Source organism: Triticum aestivum, chromosome 2B, assembly GCF_018294505.1.
Source record: "Triticum aestivum cultivar Chinese Spring chromosome 2B, IWGSC CS RefSeq v2.1, whole genome shotgun sequence".
In the NCBI taxonomy this organism is placed as follows: domain Eukaryota; kingdom Viridiplantae; phylum Streptophyta; class Magnoliopsida; order Poales; family Poaceae; genus Triticum; species Triticum aestivum.
The window spans coordinates 59,036,207-59,053,120 of record NC_057798.1 but is presented as its reverse complement, the minus strand read 5'-3'; the positions used below and the strand labels follow the sequence as shown (position 1 = coordinate 59,053,120).

The 16,914-nt window shown below is 46.2% G+C and overlaps 1 long non-coding RNA gene across 7 annotated transcripts; it reads left to right on the top strand.

Annotated features, from left to right (window-relative positions):
- The first annotated feature begins 984 nt into the window (after window positions 1–984).
- On the top strand, window positions 985–7,379 carry LOC123043465 (uncharacterized). 7 transcript variants are annotated; one of them, XR_006419207.1, is made up of 10 exons: window positions 985–1,385; window positions 1,458–1,515; window positions 1,935–2,090; window positions 2,631–2,839; window positions 3,252–3,397; window positions 3,945–4,050; window positions 4,145–4,234; window positions 4,671–4,742; window positions 5,578–6,341; window positions 6,692–6,831. It is a non-coding gene; the product is annotated as an uncharacterized lncRNA (long non-coding RNA). The 7 variants fall into 7 exon arrangements; XR_006419205.1 differs by lacking the exon at window positions 6,692–6,831 and adding an exon at window positions 6,990–7,379 and having other exon boundaries at window positions 986–1,385; window positions 4,671–6,341; XR_006419206.1 differs by having other exon boundaries at window positions 986–1,385; window positions 3,252–3,393; window positions 4,671–6,341.
- The last annotated feature ends 9,535 nt before the right edge of the window (window positions 7,380–16,914 follow it).

Sequence of the window (16,914 nt, the reverse complement as noted above, 5' to 3'; positions counted from 1 at the left end):
TTGTCCGTCAAAGCTTCCACTCCTTCTTTACAGTCTAGTTCAACAATGATGGGTTTCTCCGTACGCTGCAGCGCCAGGGACGTACCCTCGAGACATGCTGCTATTTCCGCCTTCATTGGTGTGCGGCATGATCGAAGAATCCGACACGGGGAGAAGATGATGGCTCCCGTGTCGTCCCTCAAGACCATGCCCGCACCTCCAGTACACTCGCCATGGATATGTGACCCATCAACATTTAGTTTCACCCAGCCATGTGGTGGTTTTACCCATGTAGATACAGGAGTAACACTAGACTGAACCTTTGATCGCCTCACCACTTGTGGCACCTTGTGAACCATCATCTTCCCTTTCACCAAGTCTCCTTGTGGTTGTTGTTTGATGCATAAGAGGGATTTGATGTAGCTGTTCAGAAATCTCCTCAAACTCTCGATTGATGGTGCCGGTTTGTGATGTATGACTTCGTTCCGACAGTGCCAAGCTCGCCAAAAAGTTATCAGAATGACCAAGCGCTGCAATTTCGGCTGTTATTCAGGAGATGTAGAAGCCATTCTTCGCTGGTGTTGGACACCATCCACAGGTTCGGAAGAGGCCATGACTCCTTCATAGCATCCCATAGGGCGCACGCCATAGGGCATCTGCACACGGCGTGAAAGGTATCTGAATGGAAAAGGAAAGAAATGAAAGTCACCGATCTTCCATATAGAAGGATGGATGCTGGAGCCTCCTCGGCGATTTGAACTTCTCGGCCGTCAGATCTCTCCCTTGATGCGTTTCTGGCCGTACGACCCCCCTCCCGAACGCCCTCGACCGTTGGATCAAAACCGAGACCGATGCGATGCCCCGGTCGTGCCACCGCCTGTAAAATTGGGTGGCCGCTGAGGGCATTTTTGTCATTTCGCACAGAGGTCTATAAAAGACGAAGGCTCGCGTGGGGATGACCTAGCCATCGCTCCTCTCCCACTCGTGCTAGCCCTTCTCCTCTCCCCCCCCTCCCCCCCCCCCGCCCCGCGTCTCTCCCCCTGGTCCAAACCCTAGGCCCGCGCCCGCCGCCGCCGCCGCTTGCCCAGGCCATCCTCCCGCTGTGAAAGAAGCGGCCAGAGAGGGAGGGCGTTGCCGGGTGTGCGCGTGCCCCTCCGCGGATTCGCGTCGCGGTTGCCGGAGGCGTGGGCGCCGCGGGTCAACCACGCCGGGGAGGATGGGGGCGCCACAAGCCTCGTCGGAGGTCGCCTCTCCATCCGCTACGGCTCCGGCGCTCGTCCTCCTCACCGGCGGTCGCCTCTCCATCCGCCACAGCCCCGGCGCTCGTCCTCCTCACCATTATCACCCAGCGATCCTCCCCGCCCTGGCGCGTCCTCTGACCTCAACGGTGGCTGCTAAACCCGCAGGTCTCTCTCTCTCTCTCTCTCTCTCTCTCTCTCTCTCTCTCTCCACTGCTGATCCCCTTTTTTGCAGCTCAGTATGCTAGGGAATGGATTCACAGTCACAATGGAGTACTGGGTGCGACATCCAGCGCAGGTTGGTATTCTACCCCTCTGAGATGTAATCTTGTGTGCTGCAGTCTACCTTGAGGAGAGGGATTAGCAATTTTTGTTTTCTTCTTGTGGAGGAGATTCTCAGATTTAGCTAGGTTCCAAAGAAGAGATTTTTATTTGTCTTTCTTGATTTGTTTGTACCTTGCTGCCAAGGAAGGCATTGGATCTAGCTAAATATTTACAGAGCACATGTTTGTTGCCTTGCTTGGCTTGTTGGCCGTATTCTGCTCTATGTCCGTGTATGAGTAGAGGTGCTAGCTAAGATACATATGTATGCATATATGTGTGTGTTTTCTTTGCTTCGGCTGAAGATGTACTGATTTTGCCCCAAAAAAGCCATGAATATTGCAATTTGCTTGATTCCTACTTGTGTTATTGTTAACCATGGTTTCTTTTTTTCAGGAGCCTATGTGATGTGTACCTATGTTGGTGCCTTGCCTTTACAGAGATCCATTATGCCTTCCTCTCGATAAGCAAGACAAGCTTTTACTTGTACCCTGGAACATGGAGCGGCTCGACGCGCCGGCCACGTGCGCCGAGGAGCCGGCTGCTAGCAAGGTGAGCCCCCTTTGCTTGGACCTGCCTATGCTAGATCTGTCCAGGATTTATGCGATTGGATCTGTCTTTGATATATGCCATGTGATTTGTAGTTGAATAATCCTTTTAGTCATGTCGGTGCTTCCTATGTAGTCCACTGTGCATCAGATTGTTTAGATTCAATGAATAGCCATTTTTACCCTGTCCATGCTTGCTATATGGTCCGCCATGTATCAGACTGTTTAGATTTTTTTGTCTATCTGCTTGTCTTTGCTAATTGTAGTCAACCCATAGCACGGTTGATGTTTGTATGGAAAGAACGTGCCCTGCCTTCTTTAAAAGCAGGTTTTCTGTTGTCTCATTCAGTTAGGCTTTTAGAGATTAAATGATAACATATATATTCGCTGCAGGACGACAACCGTGCAAATCTGTCCTATTTTGAGATGAACTATGCATGGCTAGCTTGATTTAGTTTCCAGGAGTAGATCTTTATTGATTTATTTTTTAGTTTGTACCATAGTTTTTAATTTGTGTAATTTGTGCAAGATGTGCTGCACGCAGGAGTGAGAGGCGGAGCGTGGTCGTTGTGGCAGGCGGCGCGCTACCAGCACCACAGCAAGATGGGATGCGCACAGGAGGGAGTGGCTGGGCAAGGTGATAATGGCCTTCTCGAGTCAGCGTCAGCAGCTGACCATTGACGGTGACACAAGGGGGGCACGCTCTATGGTGTTGCCGTCATATGCCGCCATATGTAGTCACAGCTCCACCGGGTAAACATCCATCCCTTCTTCCCCTGTCCATCTCCTATGATATATTTGTGCAATTCATGCACTAATTTGTACCCAGTTGGTACGGAATGTACTTGATGTTGCACACCATTTGTGGTTACATCTTACCAATTATTGAGCATTTTGCCATGTTTCTTTTTTTATATGAAGGTTTTAATGTTGCTTACAAAATGCTTCTTCATTTATATATATCACTGATGTTGCTTCTAAATTATTTCAATTAAGTAGATTTTTTAAGGAAATGTAGTTTCGTAGTTTCAAACTATATCCGTGTATTTTTATTTGTTTGCTACATGATTCAATGTGTCAAACCAAGAAGATGCCTTATAAATGTGGTGTACTACTAAAATATGTTCCTTTTCCATCACTCAATATGAAAATACTTCATAACCAGATGTCGGCGACCCGCCCCACCGGATGACGCCATACCTGGTGCAGGGCATGTGCACAACGCTCGAGGACAGCACTTACTGCCTCTGTGACGCTGTTGGTGCCGGGAAGGATGAGAGGCTCGAGGCAGACCTGAAACTAATTTGGTTGGTGGGTGTTTTAGTTTGCTAGATGGATGCGCTTCAGTTATAGGAGAGCATGCCTTATATGTTTTATGTCAATGCTTGGTTTCATGTCAAATAGCAATTTAGAGAGTTCCATTCCACAATATCTTGCCCTACTGTTGCTATAAATACACCTATATAAATCCTCTGTGATTACCCAGCATCATGGTTTAAATTACATTAATCGGGACTACCATGCTTCTAGGTGGTCCCTTAAAGTCAGAACCCTCAAAGAATTTAGATAGAAGGTGCACACAATTCTTGTTTGCCGGTTTAGCATTTTACCATGTTTCTTATTTTATCCGTATTTCTCTTTGATCCATAAAAGTTGCTTCTATGGTCCGCTGCTGCTGGTCCGTTATATGGATTAATTTGTTTCTTACTCTTTGTTGCTCAAGAAACCATTAGATGTTGTTCTTTGGATTCATTGCCTGTCAGCTGGGCTATGACTTCCATAAGTTAGCATCATTTATATGTCAGTATTTTGCTGTTAGTAACTTTAATAAAATTGTGAACCTATGTTCGCTGGACAGGGGGCAACATCGGACCAGTGATATTGAGGTGACGTTGGCCATGGGCGCAGCTGTCCACAGCTAGGAGTGGGATTGTTAGTTTGTTACAACATATACAACACGGAAGGTGCTATAATAATCCCCACTATTATTTATTTGTGTCATCTGCTAATGGTTTTGTATTTGAAAAAGAATATCATGGTTGTTTCTTATATACGCAGGGTGATTTAAACAAGCCAGAATTGTTTCGGCTATGATTCGCAACATAGATGGGGGATTTTAAAATGTCAGACAAGAAAGTTATCGGCCTGGTAGGTTCAAGTTCAGTTCTTTTTTTCATTTTCTTTTCTATTACAGAATAATTTGAGTTAGCTAAATGATTTATGGAGTATATAACTAAATGTAGACATATTGAGTGGGTCATCAGAGGCCCCAAAGCATGATGAAGTTTGAGATCTATTATCTATGGTGAAAAATGAGAATCGATGCAATATTTCTGAAATGTGTTGCTTCTGCGCGTTTAGTTGGTCTAGGTTATATTTGGCTTTTCAATTAGGCTTATGTGTAATGGATGGGTGGCATGTAAGTAGTATATCCCCTTACAAGATTTTTGTTAAGTAGTCCCTGGACCAGTATTCAGCTAAGCGAGAGTAAACAGAAGAATATCAACATAGCAACTACTACTAGATCAACATCTGCTATATATACACTATTTTTTTCAACCTTCTATTTGATTTCTTCTTCCAGTTTGTTGATGACTTTGGGTCTCCGAGCATCTCTGGAGCCTGCTGGACGCTGCTCTTGCTGCTTGGTTCCCAAGTTAACCCATATCTTGCTCTATTTACTCTTGCTTGTCATGTGTTTATTTATCTATTATTCTTATGTGTTCATCCCTTTGTCTGGCATGCGTTGGTGTCTTCTGGGTTATTCTTTAAGAATCATATGGGTCTGTTCTGTTGGTGTCATGTTTTTTTATAACTATGTAATTAATTACAAACATATATTTAGATTAGATTATCCTTCTTAGATTAGATAGCATAATTAATGGGATGTAAATATTTGATTTCGCAGCCAGGTTTTTCATTAGTTTTGTTCCAAGAATAGTACTTTTGTCTTTGATTTCTATGTATAAAACAGAGAATAAAAAACTTCTTGCCGAGGTGCACCTGATCCCAGTTTTTCTTTGGTACGGTCAGTGTTTGTACCTTCTGGTTGTTTCCATTGAATGGTTTTCAAACATTTATTAGGGATTCATAGGAAGGGCTAAAAACCGCATAAGAATAGCCACTTCTGCTTGAAGAAAACTCCATGGAGTTCCGATTCGGAGCTTAGCTTGAGCAACTGTTCATTTCTTGGTTTTTCTTAATTTGGAATGCAAGTATGTTGCCTTTTTTTACAAGAATTCTTCACCTATTCAAGCAGCTAAATTTTGTGTAAATTAGAACAAAAAAAAACTATATCAACATTGTGGTGAACTGATAAACAGAAAGAAAGATTAGCAAATAGTGCACTCACACAAATCACAAAAACCGAAAAAACTATATCAGCATTGCGGCTTTCAGTGATTATCAACTGCAATGTAAATGTGTATTTTCGTCCAGTCAGCCTGCCACCTCTCTTGCTATCTAGCTTACTGTGGCCTGTGGTCGCCCAGATCCTGGCAGGGATAGTAGTATGTGGCCAGAGCAGGGCATCTATCTCGGCGACCCAGCTATCAGCACAATACTCCAAGGTATTTGGATCCTTGCCTTGCGCCTGCAAGCCCATCGCCTATCCTCACAGGCACTAGCATAAAATTCATATGCTTCTCTACTTCAAACCAAAGGACCCTTGTTATAGAAGGAAATTGCTTTTATTCATGTATTTTAGAAGTATATACATTCTTGAACCGATGCGAAAATTGTGTTGTATTTCATACTTAACCAAATGCAAATCAACGTTCTTTAGCACTATATGCCATGTTATAGAAAAAAAGGTGCTTAATTCCGAATATCTTTTGTGCATTCTTGGTTTCAAGAGCAGGCACATGTTTGGTTGGGTTCCCAATGCTTTATGAAGCATCATGATCAGGGAACAAATACAATGCTTTGTTTGATTTCTGTTCATATTATCCCTCTAAATATTAAGTGGGCTTCTCTTCAAGTGTGCCTGATTATCGGTGATATAACCTTTGGACCAACAATGCTCGACATTTTAGGGATTTACTCTCGCATCGACTAAACGCATGGTTCATTGCTGACAGTAGTGTCTGGAGCGGGTATTTCTTTTTGGAAACCACATTAGAGCTTATGGGCATCAACAATTTTATCAATGAGGAAGTATTCCAAGCCAAGGTCACTGCTGAGTAGACATGAAGAGGATGAATCCTACTTTGATGAGCCCTCATACATCATGCTTCACCTTCCTTCAATGTTAGAGGTGAGGATTGTGCGAACTCATATACTGTTAGCTTGACAGTATGCAAGATAGTCTAGTTGTATTTTTTTTTCATCAGTGTTGAAGATAAGCTTGAATTTTCATTGCTGTATTTTCTTTCCTCTTTCCAGCTTAGTCCCTTCTTAAATAAGTAATAGCTTAATTTGGAATTCCTCTGATTGTTATACGGTGTTCTTGATAATCCTTTTAGCTTTCTTGATATCCAGTTTATTAATATGCACCACTGGTGGTGTAGTTAGGATTTACTCATGTCCTGTTTGTGTGTAGATGTCCATCTGTACATAATATACAGTACTAAAACTAATATTTCCAGTGAATAATTTCTTATGCAGTTTTTTTCACAAGGAGTACGCTCAATCAGGGGAAACATTAATAAGGTTTAAAAAGACTTTAGCTAGACTAATTTGTATTCTTGGTCCAGGTAGATTGTAATGTAGTAGGATTTAAGTTTTAACATGAATTTGCTCATTCAGAGTGTTGCATTGTTAGCCCTTGGTAGGTTGCTTCTCCTTTTGAAATGATCTGTTTATTCCCCCCATTATCTTGCTGGCTATCTTCATTAAGAAGCAGTGATACCTTACAGAGACAATTCAAAGATCAAATTCTTATGTATGTGCATTTTTTATGAAGTAATTTGTGAACAAGGAAATATCAAGCTGATGCACTTGGCCATTTAGGAGCTGATGATCCGGAAGAAATGGTAGAATTAGATATTTCATAGGCATAGTAATTTTCTTCTAATGCCGGGACTCGAGTTAGATCCGTATCAGGTAAAGACTCCAGTCTACATGTATGTTCACTCTCTGAATGTAATTCAGAAAGTTGAGGGTTCCGATCTGCATGTTAGCCCACACCTTGCACAAAGTGAACACTCACATGTATGCGGATACTGGTTTTGCTTATGGTGCCTATCAACTCAAACTAATTTGACATGTGTATCTTATTCGTTTTCGCCCCACCGGTCAATTATGTCTCGCTTAAATCTGCCTTATAATCTCATGCTGATATTAAGCATCATTATATCTTTTGTATCACAATTGAATGTTTCTTCTTCATTGTACTGTTATCCTGTATGAATGCATATGATAACGTTGACCAAAACATTGAGACCGGCACCTTGCGCCAAGGCGCGATCTCGATCTAGTCCATATTAAAGTGAACAGAATCGGCCGCTAATAACGCCATCCAGCAACCTCGCTATCCGGATAATATCTCTCCCATAACTAAAATCTTTCAGATTAATTACTTCCCATGGTAAAAAAATACATACCATATATGTCCGTGGTTATATGTTACGGATCCAACGGGCAGTCATTCGCTCTAAGACTACCGACTCTAACAATCAGTTGTCAAGCAGTATGTCGACAACCTCGAGCTTAACGCTCGACATGAGGGGGAGCAGTTTGGCGTATGCCATGATCATCTTTTCCCTTATTGGATTCCTGGCAACGTCTTCAGAGTGTAAGCAGTGTATATATCTCTCGCGTGCATGTCATATTCATCGCATGATTCTTGCTCGTGTTTTCAGTCGTTTTTTTTTCGAAAAGGGGGCTCCCCGGCCTCTGCATCAGCACGATGCATACGACCACATTTAATAAATAATAAAAAAGATTCAACAAGGTCTCAAAGTCTGCAGATAAAAGCAAAGGCTAGCTCACACAGAGCCTCAGAGCCAAAATAATAAGCCCAATAAGCCACAACCGGTATGCAAAATAAAGATAGGTAAATTAATTGCCTATCCTATTACATGACCGTCATCGAAACCGGTTGAAGATATCCCGCGCTACCATCTCCCACCGGACAGATCCAGTAACCAAACACTCCCTGGCCTCCGTCGGAGTGAGTAAGGACCACATACGGATCAGTGCAGTAGCCCGGAATACATCTTGCAAAAAATGAATAGTTGTTTTTCTGTTAAAAGCCAAATCATTTCTGCAGTTTCAAATTGCCCATAACAACGCATATACTCCTACACGAATGTGTCTAGCTGTTTCGGACTCTATCCCAGCAAGCCCCGCCCCGAATAACGTGTTGAGCGAAGTCGGAGGAGTAATGTTAAAGGCAATTTGAACAGAGCGCCACAACCCCCGTGCCAACGGGCAGTCAAAAAATAGATGCTTGATAGTCTCGTCCCGATCACAGAAACTACACCTAGTATAACCTGTCCAGTTGCGCTTAACTAAATTGTCCTTTGTTAAGATTACTTGTTTATGCACAAACCACATAAACACTTTAATCTTCAAAGGGACCTTAACTTTCCAAACTTCTTTGGAACTAGGAATTACACTAGTGTTAATGATATCGATGTACATCGATTTAACAGTGAACTTTCCAGATCTAGTAAGCTTCCACCACAACTTATCGGGCTGAGGAGTTAACTGAACCTCCATCAGTCTATGGACTAGGTGAAGCGATGCTTCCCATCAGTCACCCACAAGCACCCTCCTAAACTGAATGTTGAGCGGAATGGACTGCATAACCGTGGCAACAAGAGTCTCACGACGCTGAACAATACGATATAGGGACGGATACTGGGTCGCCAAAGGCGTGTCACCAAGCCACGTATCCTCCTAGAATCGAGTGTTGGTGCCATTACCCACGATGCACCTCGTTCTGTTAAAGAAGGTAGCTTTGACTCTCATTAGCCCCTTCCAGAATGGCGAATCGGTTGGTCGCAGAGTAACCTGGGATAGGGTCTTGGACTGCAAATATTTACTATGTAAAATCTGCGCCCAAGTTGCCTCCGTCTCAGAAGATAACTTAAACATCCACTTACCAAGCAGGCATCTGTTCTTAACTTCAAGATTTTCAATACCAAGGCCCCCTGGTCCTTTGGTCGACAGATAATATCCCATTTGATCAATCTGTATTTTCTCTTAAGCTCATCATTTTGCCAAAAGAAACGCGATCGATAGAAGTCCAGTTTTTTCCTAACTCCAACTGGACCTCAAAGAAGGATAAGAGGAACATAGGTAAACTCGTGAGTACCGAGTTAATAAGAATCAACCGGCCTCCATAAGACATGAGTTATCCTTTCCAGCAACTCAGTTTCTTCTCAAACCGATCTTCAATGCACTTCCACTCACTGTTTGTTAGCTTACGATGGTGAATGGGAATACCAAGATACGTGAAAGGTAAAGCCCCAACTTCACAACCGAACAATTGTCTATAAGCGTCTTGTTCGTCTTTGGCTCTACCAAAACAGAACAACTCGCTTTTATGGAAATTAATCTTCAGCCCCGACAATTGTTCAAATAAGCATAACACTAACTTCATGTTCCTCGCTTTTGCCAAATCATGTTCCATAAAAATGATTGTATCATCAGCGTATTGCAGAATGGACAAACCACCATCTACCAGATGAGGCACCAAGCCATCTACCTGACTGGCCTCCTTTGCCCTCCCAATCAGGATCGCCAACATATCAACCACAATATTGAACAAAATTTGAGACATAGGATCGCCTTGTCTCAGACCCTTGTGCGTTTGGAAGTAATGACCTATGTCATCATTCACTTTAATTCCAACACTCCCTTTTTGCGTGAATGCTTCGACCTGGCGTCGCCAAGCTTCATCAAAGCCCTTCATGCGCAAAGCCTGTTGAAGGAACGGCCATTTGACTTTATCATAAGCCTTCTCGAAATCCACCTTGAAAATAACTCCATCTAGTTTTTTCGTGTGAATCTCATGAAGCGTTTCATGAAGGACCACAACCCCTTCCAGGATGTTCCTGTCTGGCGTGAAAGCCGTTTGAGAAGGCTGCACAACGGCGTGCGCAATCTGAGTTAGCCGAATTGTTCCAACCTTGGTGAAAATTTTGAAGCTCACATTCAGAAGACAGATAGGCCGAAATTGCTCGATTTTCACGGCGTCTGTTTTCTTAGGGAGTAGGGTTATTGTTCCAAAATTAAGATGGAAAAGCTGCAAATGTCCCGAGAACAAATCATGGAACATCTGCAACAGGTCTCCTTTAATAATATGCCAGCACTTCTTATAAAACTCAGCCGGGAAACCATCCGGCCCAGGTGCCTTATTATTTTCCATCTTGGAAATGGCCTCGAAAACCTCCTTTTCCGAGAAAGGGGCGGTTAAGATATCGTTCTCCACAGCAGTAAGTTGAGGTACATCTTGGATCCTAGACTCATTCAGCGACACACAGTTCTCCTCTGGTGGTCCAAACAAACGTTTGTAATACTCAGTAATGTAAAGCTTTAGATTATCCTGACCGATAATTGTACCCTCATCTTGTTCTAGCTGGAAGATTCTCTTCTTCCTATGTTTCCCATTGGCAATCAAGTGGAAGAATTGAGTGTTCGCGTCCCCCTGGACCACTTTGCGTACCTTGGCTCACAAAGCCCACTTCAATTCTTCTTCACGAAGTAACTCTTTCAACCTCATCTCAACGTCCAGCTTGGTATGAAGTTCGGTGGCTAGCAAAACCGTATTTTCTGCTTTTACATCTAAGGCCTGAATAAGGGCCAGAAGCCGTTCCTTTTCAGCCTTATAAACCCCACTAAGATGTTTAGCCCACCCATGTAGGAAACTTCTCAAATGCCTAATCTTATTTTGCCAGTGCTCAAGCGCATCCCTATCGCCTGCATCCTTAGCCCACTCTCTGGCTACGAGATCCAGGAAGCCCTCTCTCTCGAACCACACAATCTCGAACGAGAACAAATTCTTATTGCCCGAGTAGGTAGCCCCACCAGAGTCAACCAACAGAGGCGTGTGATCAGAAATCCCGCGAGAGAGAGCCTGAACAGTTACAAAGGGAAACTTCTGTTCCCAATCAACAATAGCAAGTACCCGATCCAACTTCTCAAACGTTGGATTGGGCAAAGCGTTAGCCCAAGTGAACTTCCTACCTGAAAGCTCAATCTCTCTCAAATCCAAGTGAGGGAGTCCTGGATTAGGGGGTGTCCGAATGGCCGGACTATGACCTTTGGCCGGACTCCCAGACTATGAAGATACAAGATTGAAGACTTTGTCCCGTGTCCGGATGGGGACTTTCCTTGGCGTGGAAGGCAAGCTTGGCGATACGATATGAAGATCTCCTCCCATTGTAACCGACTCTGTGTAACCCTAGCCCTCTCCGGTGTCTATATAAACCGGAGAGTTTTAGTCCGTAGGACGAACAACAATCATACCATAGGCTAGATTCTAGGGTTTAGACTCTCTGATCTCGTGGTAGATCAACTCTTGTACTATCCATATCATCAATATTAATCAAGCAGGAGTAGGGTTTTACCTCCACCGAGAAGGACCGAACCTGGGTAAAAACATCGTGTCCCTTGTCTCCTGTTACCATCCGCCTAGATGCACAGTTCGGGACCCCCTACCCGAGATCTGCCGGTTTTGACACCGACATTGGTGCTTTCATTGAGAGTTCCTCTGTGTCGTCACTTTTAGGCCCGATGGCTTCTTCGATCATCAACCACGACGCGGTCCAGGGTGAGACTTTTCTCCCCGAACATATCTTCGTATTCGGCGGCTTCGCACTGCGGGCCAACTCGCTTGGCCATCTGGAGCAGATCGGAAGCTACGCCCCTGGCCATCAGGTCAGGTTTGGAAGCTTAAACTACACGGTCGACGTCCGCGGGGACTTGATCTTCGATGGATTCGAGCCATTGCCGAGCGTGCTGCACTGTCTCGATGGGCATGATCTAGCTCTGCCGTCGGACAGCGTCCAGAGCGCCGCTCAGGTGTCCGCTCCGACCATTAGCTCGGAGAACTGCGCTAGTTAGGGACGGACGGTTGGACGTCGCACCAGGAGCCGCAATCTCTACGGCGGTAGAGCCGAATACCAGCCTAGTCCTTTGCAAGGCCCGTGACTCCAATGTGCCGGACTCCGTTCCGGACTCCGAATATTCCGCACCCCTTCCGATTGAACCCGATTGGGCTCCGATCATGGAGTTCACCGCCGCGGACGTCTTTCAGCACTCGCCCTTTGGCGATATCCTGGATTCACTAAAGTCTCTCTCTTTGTCAGGAGAGCCCTGGTCGGACTATGGTCAGCAGGATTGGGATGCGGACGACGAGGAAATTTGAAACCCACCCACCACCCACTTTGTAGCCACTGTCGACGATCTAACCGACATGCTCGACTTCGACTCCGAAGACATCGACTCTATGGACGCCGATGAAGGAGACGACCAAGAACCAGCACCTATAGGGCACTAGAAGGCCACCTCGTCATATGACATATACATGGTGGACACCCCCAAAGCAGGGGATGGCGATGAAAAAGCGGAGGATGACCCCTCCAAGAAGCAACCTAAGCGCCGACGTCAGCGGCGCTGCTCTAAATCCCGCCAAAGCAAGAACGGCGAAACCGGCACCGGAAACGTCAACACCCCAGACAGTGCCGAAGACAACCCCCTCCAGCAGGATTCAGCACGGGAGAACGAAGGAGCCAGCTCTCATGAGAGAGCGGCAGACAAAGAGGTCGAGGACGACAATTATATGCCTCCCTCCGAAGACAAGGCAAGCCTCGACGACGACGAATTCGTCGTGCCAGAGGATCCCGTCGAACAAGAGCGTTTCAAACGCGGGCTTATGGCCACGACAAGTAGCCTCAAGAAAAAACAGCAGCAGCTTAGAGCTTACCAAGACCTGCTAGCCGATAGATGGACCGAAGTCCTGGCGGTCGAAGAGTATAAACTCGAACGCCCCTCCAAGAGTTACCCAAAGCGCAGTCTGCTACCCCAACTAGAGGAGGAAGCAACTAAACCTACATCACCAGTGTACGATGCGCCCGATCGGCCACCCCGTGGCCGTGATAGAGAGGCCTTTCGGCCCTCAATCCAAGCCGCACCCCGGCGCCGCTCTAAAAATACCAGAGCACGGGGAAACACAACAGACCTGTGAGACATATTGGAGGATAAGGCAAGGCAAACAAGATCAATCTACGGATCGCGTGGGCGCCCCACATCGCGGGACGATAACCATCACGCCGGATATGATAAATACGGCCAGGCCGAATACAACAGACAAAGCTCATCCAAGCTACATCGCGATATAGCCCAGTACAGGGGCACCGCACATCCACTGTGCTTCACAGACGAAGTAATGGATCATCAAATCCTCGAGGGTTTTAAACCTATAAACATCGAATCATACGATGGCACAACTGATCCCGCGGTATGGATCAAGGATTATCTCCTTCATATCCACATGGCCCGTGGTGATGATCTACATGCCATCAAATACCTCCTACTTAAGCTTAAAGGACCAGCTCGGCATTGGCTTAACAGCCTGCCAGCAGAGTCAATTAGTTGCTGGGAGGACCTGGAATCCGCATTCCTCGATAACTTCCAGGGCACTTATGTGCGACCACCAGACGCCGATGACCTAAGCCACATAATCCAGCAGCCAGAGGAATCGGCCAGACAATTCTGGACACGGTTCCTAACCAAGAAAAATCAAATAGTCGACTGTCCGGACGCCGAGGCCCTTGCAGCCTTCAGGCACAACATCCGAGACGAATGGCTTGCCCAGCACCTAGGACAGGAAAAGCCAAAATCTATGGCAGCCCTCACGACACTCATGACCCGCTTTTGCGCGGGCGAAGACAGCTGGCTAGCTCGTAGCAATAACATAACCAAGAGCCCTGGCAATTCGGATACCAAGGACAACAATGGCAGGTCACGTCGCAACAAGCACAAGCGCCGCATTAATGGTGACAATACCGAGGATACGACAGTCAATGCCGGATTCAGAGGTTCTAAACCCGGTCAGCGCGTAAGAAGCCATTCAAAAGAAACCCTCCGGGCCCATCCAGTTTAGACCGGATACTGGATCGCTCGTGCCAGATACACGGCACCCCCGAACAACCAGTCAACCACACCAACAGGGATTGTTGGGTGTTCAAGCAGGCAGGCAAGTTAAGTGCCGAAACTAGAGACAAGGGACTGCGTAGCGATGACGAGGAGGAGCCCCGGCCGCCGAACAACAGAGGACAGAAGGGCTTCCCCCGCAAGTGCGGACGGTGAACATGATATACGCAACCCACATCCCTAAAAGGGAGCGGAAGCGTGCCCTCAAGGACGTCTATGCGTTGGAGCCAGTCGCCCCAAAGTTCAACCCATGGTCCTCCTGCCCGATCACTTTTGATCGAAGGGACCACCCCACTAGCATCCGTCACGAAGGATTCGCCGCATTGGTCCTAGACCCAATCAATGATGGATTTCACCTCACTAGAGTCCTCATGGACGGCGGCAGCAACCTGAACCTGCTTTATCAGGATACAGTGCGAAAAATGGGTATAGAGATGTCAAGGATTAAACCCACAAAGACAACCTTTAAAGGCGTCATACCAGGTGTAGAAGCCAGCTGTACAGGCTCGGTTACACTCGAAAAGTGGTCTTCGGATCCCCGGATAATTTCCGAAGCGAAGAGTTAATCTTCGATATAGTCCCATTGCGTAGTGGCTATCACGCCCTGCTCGGACGAACCGCATTTGCAAAATTCAATGCGGTGCCGCACTACGCATATCTCAAGCTCAAGATGCCAGGCCCTCGCGGAGTCATTATGGTAAATGGAAACACCGAACGGTCTCTCCGAACGGAGGAGTACACAGTGGCCCTGGCGGCGGAAGTACAGAGCAGCCTCTCAAGGCAACTCTCCAATCCGGGTGTTAAAAATCCGGACAATGTCAAGCGCGCCCGAAGCAACCTACAACAGAGCCGACTGGCACGATCCGAGCGAGCATAGCAGTGCGGCCCCAACTCCAGCCCTCGCCAGATGGTGCCATCGGTACCACGCGTACATAATTACGCTTTGAAAATACCATGGGCATAAGGGGAGGGGCACAACTACGGCACGCCCAGAATGCGGCTCAACCGCACTTAGGGGCTCCCTATTCCGCCGTTTTCTTTTTTTATATACTTTCAGGACCCAACTATTCGGAAGGCATGTCCGGCAACACACTCGCCGAACACACGATGCAACAGCCAGGGAGAGAACAAGCCGCATCGAAGGTCCAGGTGGTCTCTATAACGAGCTAAATACCCATTTTACTTAAATTCACGCAGCTTGCCCCTGGAGGGGGACATGTCAAATAATCCCGTCCCTTGCTTATCGCACTATTTGTATCGTTCTGCTTTCATAGCAGCTCTTTTTAACAAACAATACATAGCTCTTATATATTATTGTATTCATCTATTTTTATACAAATATGTTCAGTCATGACATTATGCAACCGTACACTTTGGTATGGCCAATACACCAGGGGCTTAAGCACCCCATAATATGGTGTGAGAAGATCGAACACTCTCATGAGTGCGACACCCCAAACTTATAGCACTATATGCATCGGCTCCGAATCATGTCTTGGGTCAATAGTTGGGTTTGCCCGGCTCCCATGTTTTGGTACCTTAAGTTTCGCATTGTTGGCTAAGGTAGCGCTGGGAGAACTACTGTGATTGTGTCCCAGTTGAGCTGGGTTAACACCTCAGTAGAGAAAGCTAAAACTGACCGTCATGATAGTGTGAGAGACCGGTCGCTGTTCGCGAGGTTTTTCGAGTCCCTAAAGACTTATGCCACTTCGAGCGAGGAGCCGGATTCATCTGGCCTAGGCGTGGATAGCGCCCCGAACTCGGTCTTCCGAATACTAGGGGCTTCGCCGAAATTTAAAATTATAGAATTCTATGGCTAAGTGAGAGTGATAAAGCATTATAAGTCCGATGGCCTTGTTTGTTGTGCTGAGAGCCTCCCTAGATGGACCCAAGAATGGAAACAAGAGCGCTCAGGTTTATCCCGAACACCCCAGCACCAGTGGCACGGGGGTAAAAGCCGACGACTTGCATCTCTCAGATTTAATAAACGGCCGCACAGAAGGTAATATTTTAAATTAACAAGCGTTGATTAGCGCATATGAACAAAGTTTTCAGCGCATAGGATAACAACATGCGAGTCTACTCAAAAATTACATCTTTGGAGCACTCACCCGCTATAATGCGGGCACCCTTCAGGATGCCTGTCGGTGTCAAAACCGGCGGATCTCGGGTAGGGGGTCCCGAACTGTGCGTCTAGGCGGATGGTAACAGGAGACAAGGGACACGATGTTTTACCCAGGTTCGGGCCCTCTTGATGGAGGTAAAACCCTACGTCCTGCTTGATTGATATTGATATTGTGGATGTTTACAAGAGTGGATCTACCACGAGATCAAGGAGGCTAAACCCTAGAAGCTAGCCTATGGTATGATTGTAATGGTTGTTGTTGTGTCCTACGGACTAAAGCCATCCGGTTTATATAGACACCGGAGAGGGCTAGGGTTACATAGAGTCGGTTACAATGGTAGGAGATCTACATATCCGTATCACCAAGCTTGCCTTCCATGCCAAGGAAAGTCCCCTCCGGACACGGGACGAAGTCTTCAATCTTGTATCTTCATAGTCTTGGAGTCCGGCCGATGATGATAGTCCGGCCGATGATAGTTCGGCCGATGATGGTAGTCCGGCTATCCGGACACCCCCTAATCCGGGACTCCCTCAGTAGCCCCTGAACCAGGCTTCAATGACGATGAGTGCGGCGCGCATATTGTTCATCATTGCAAGG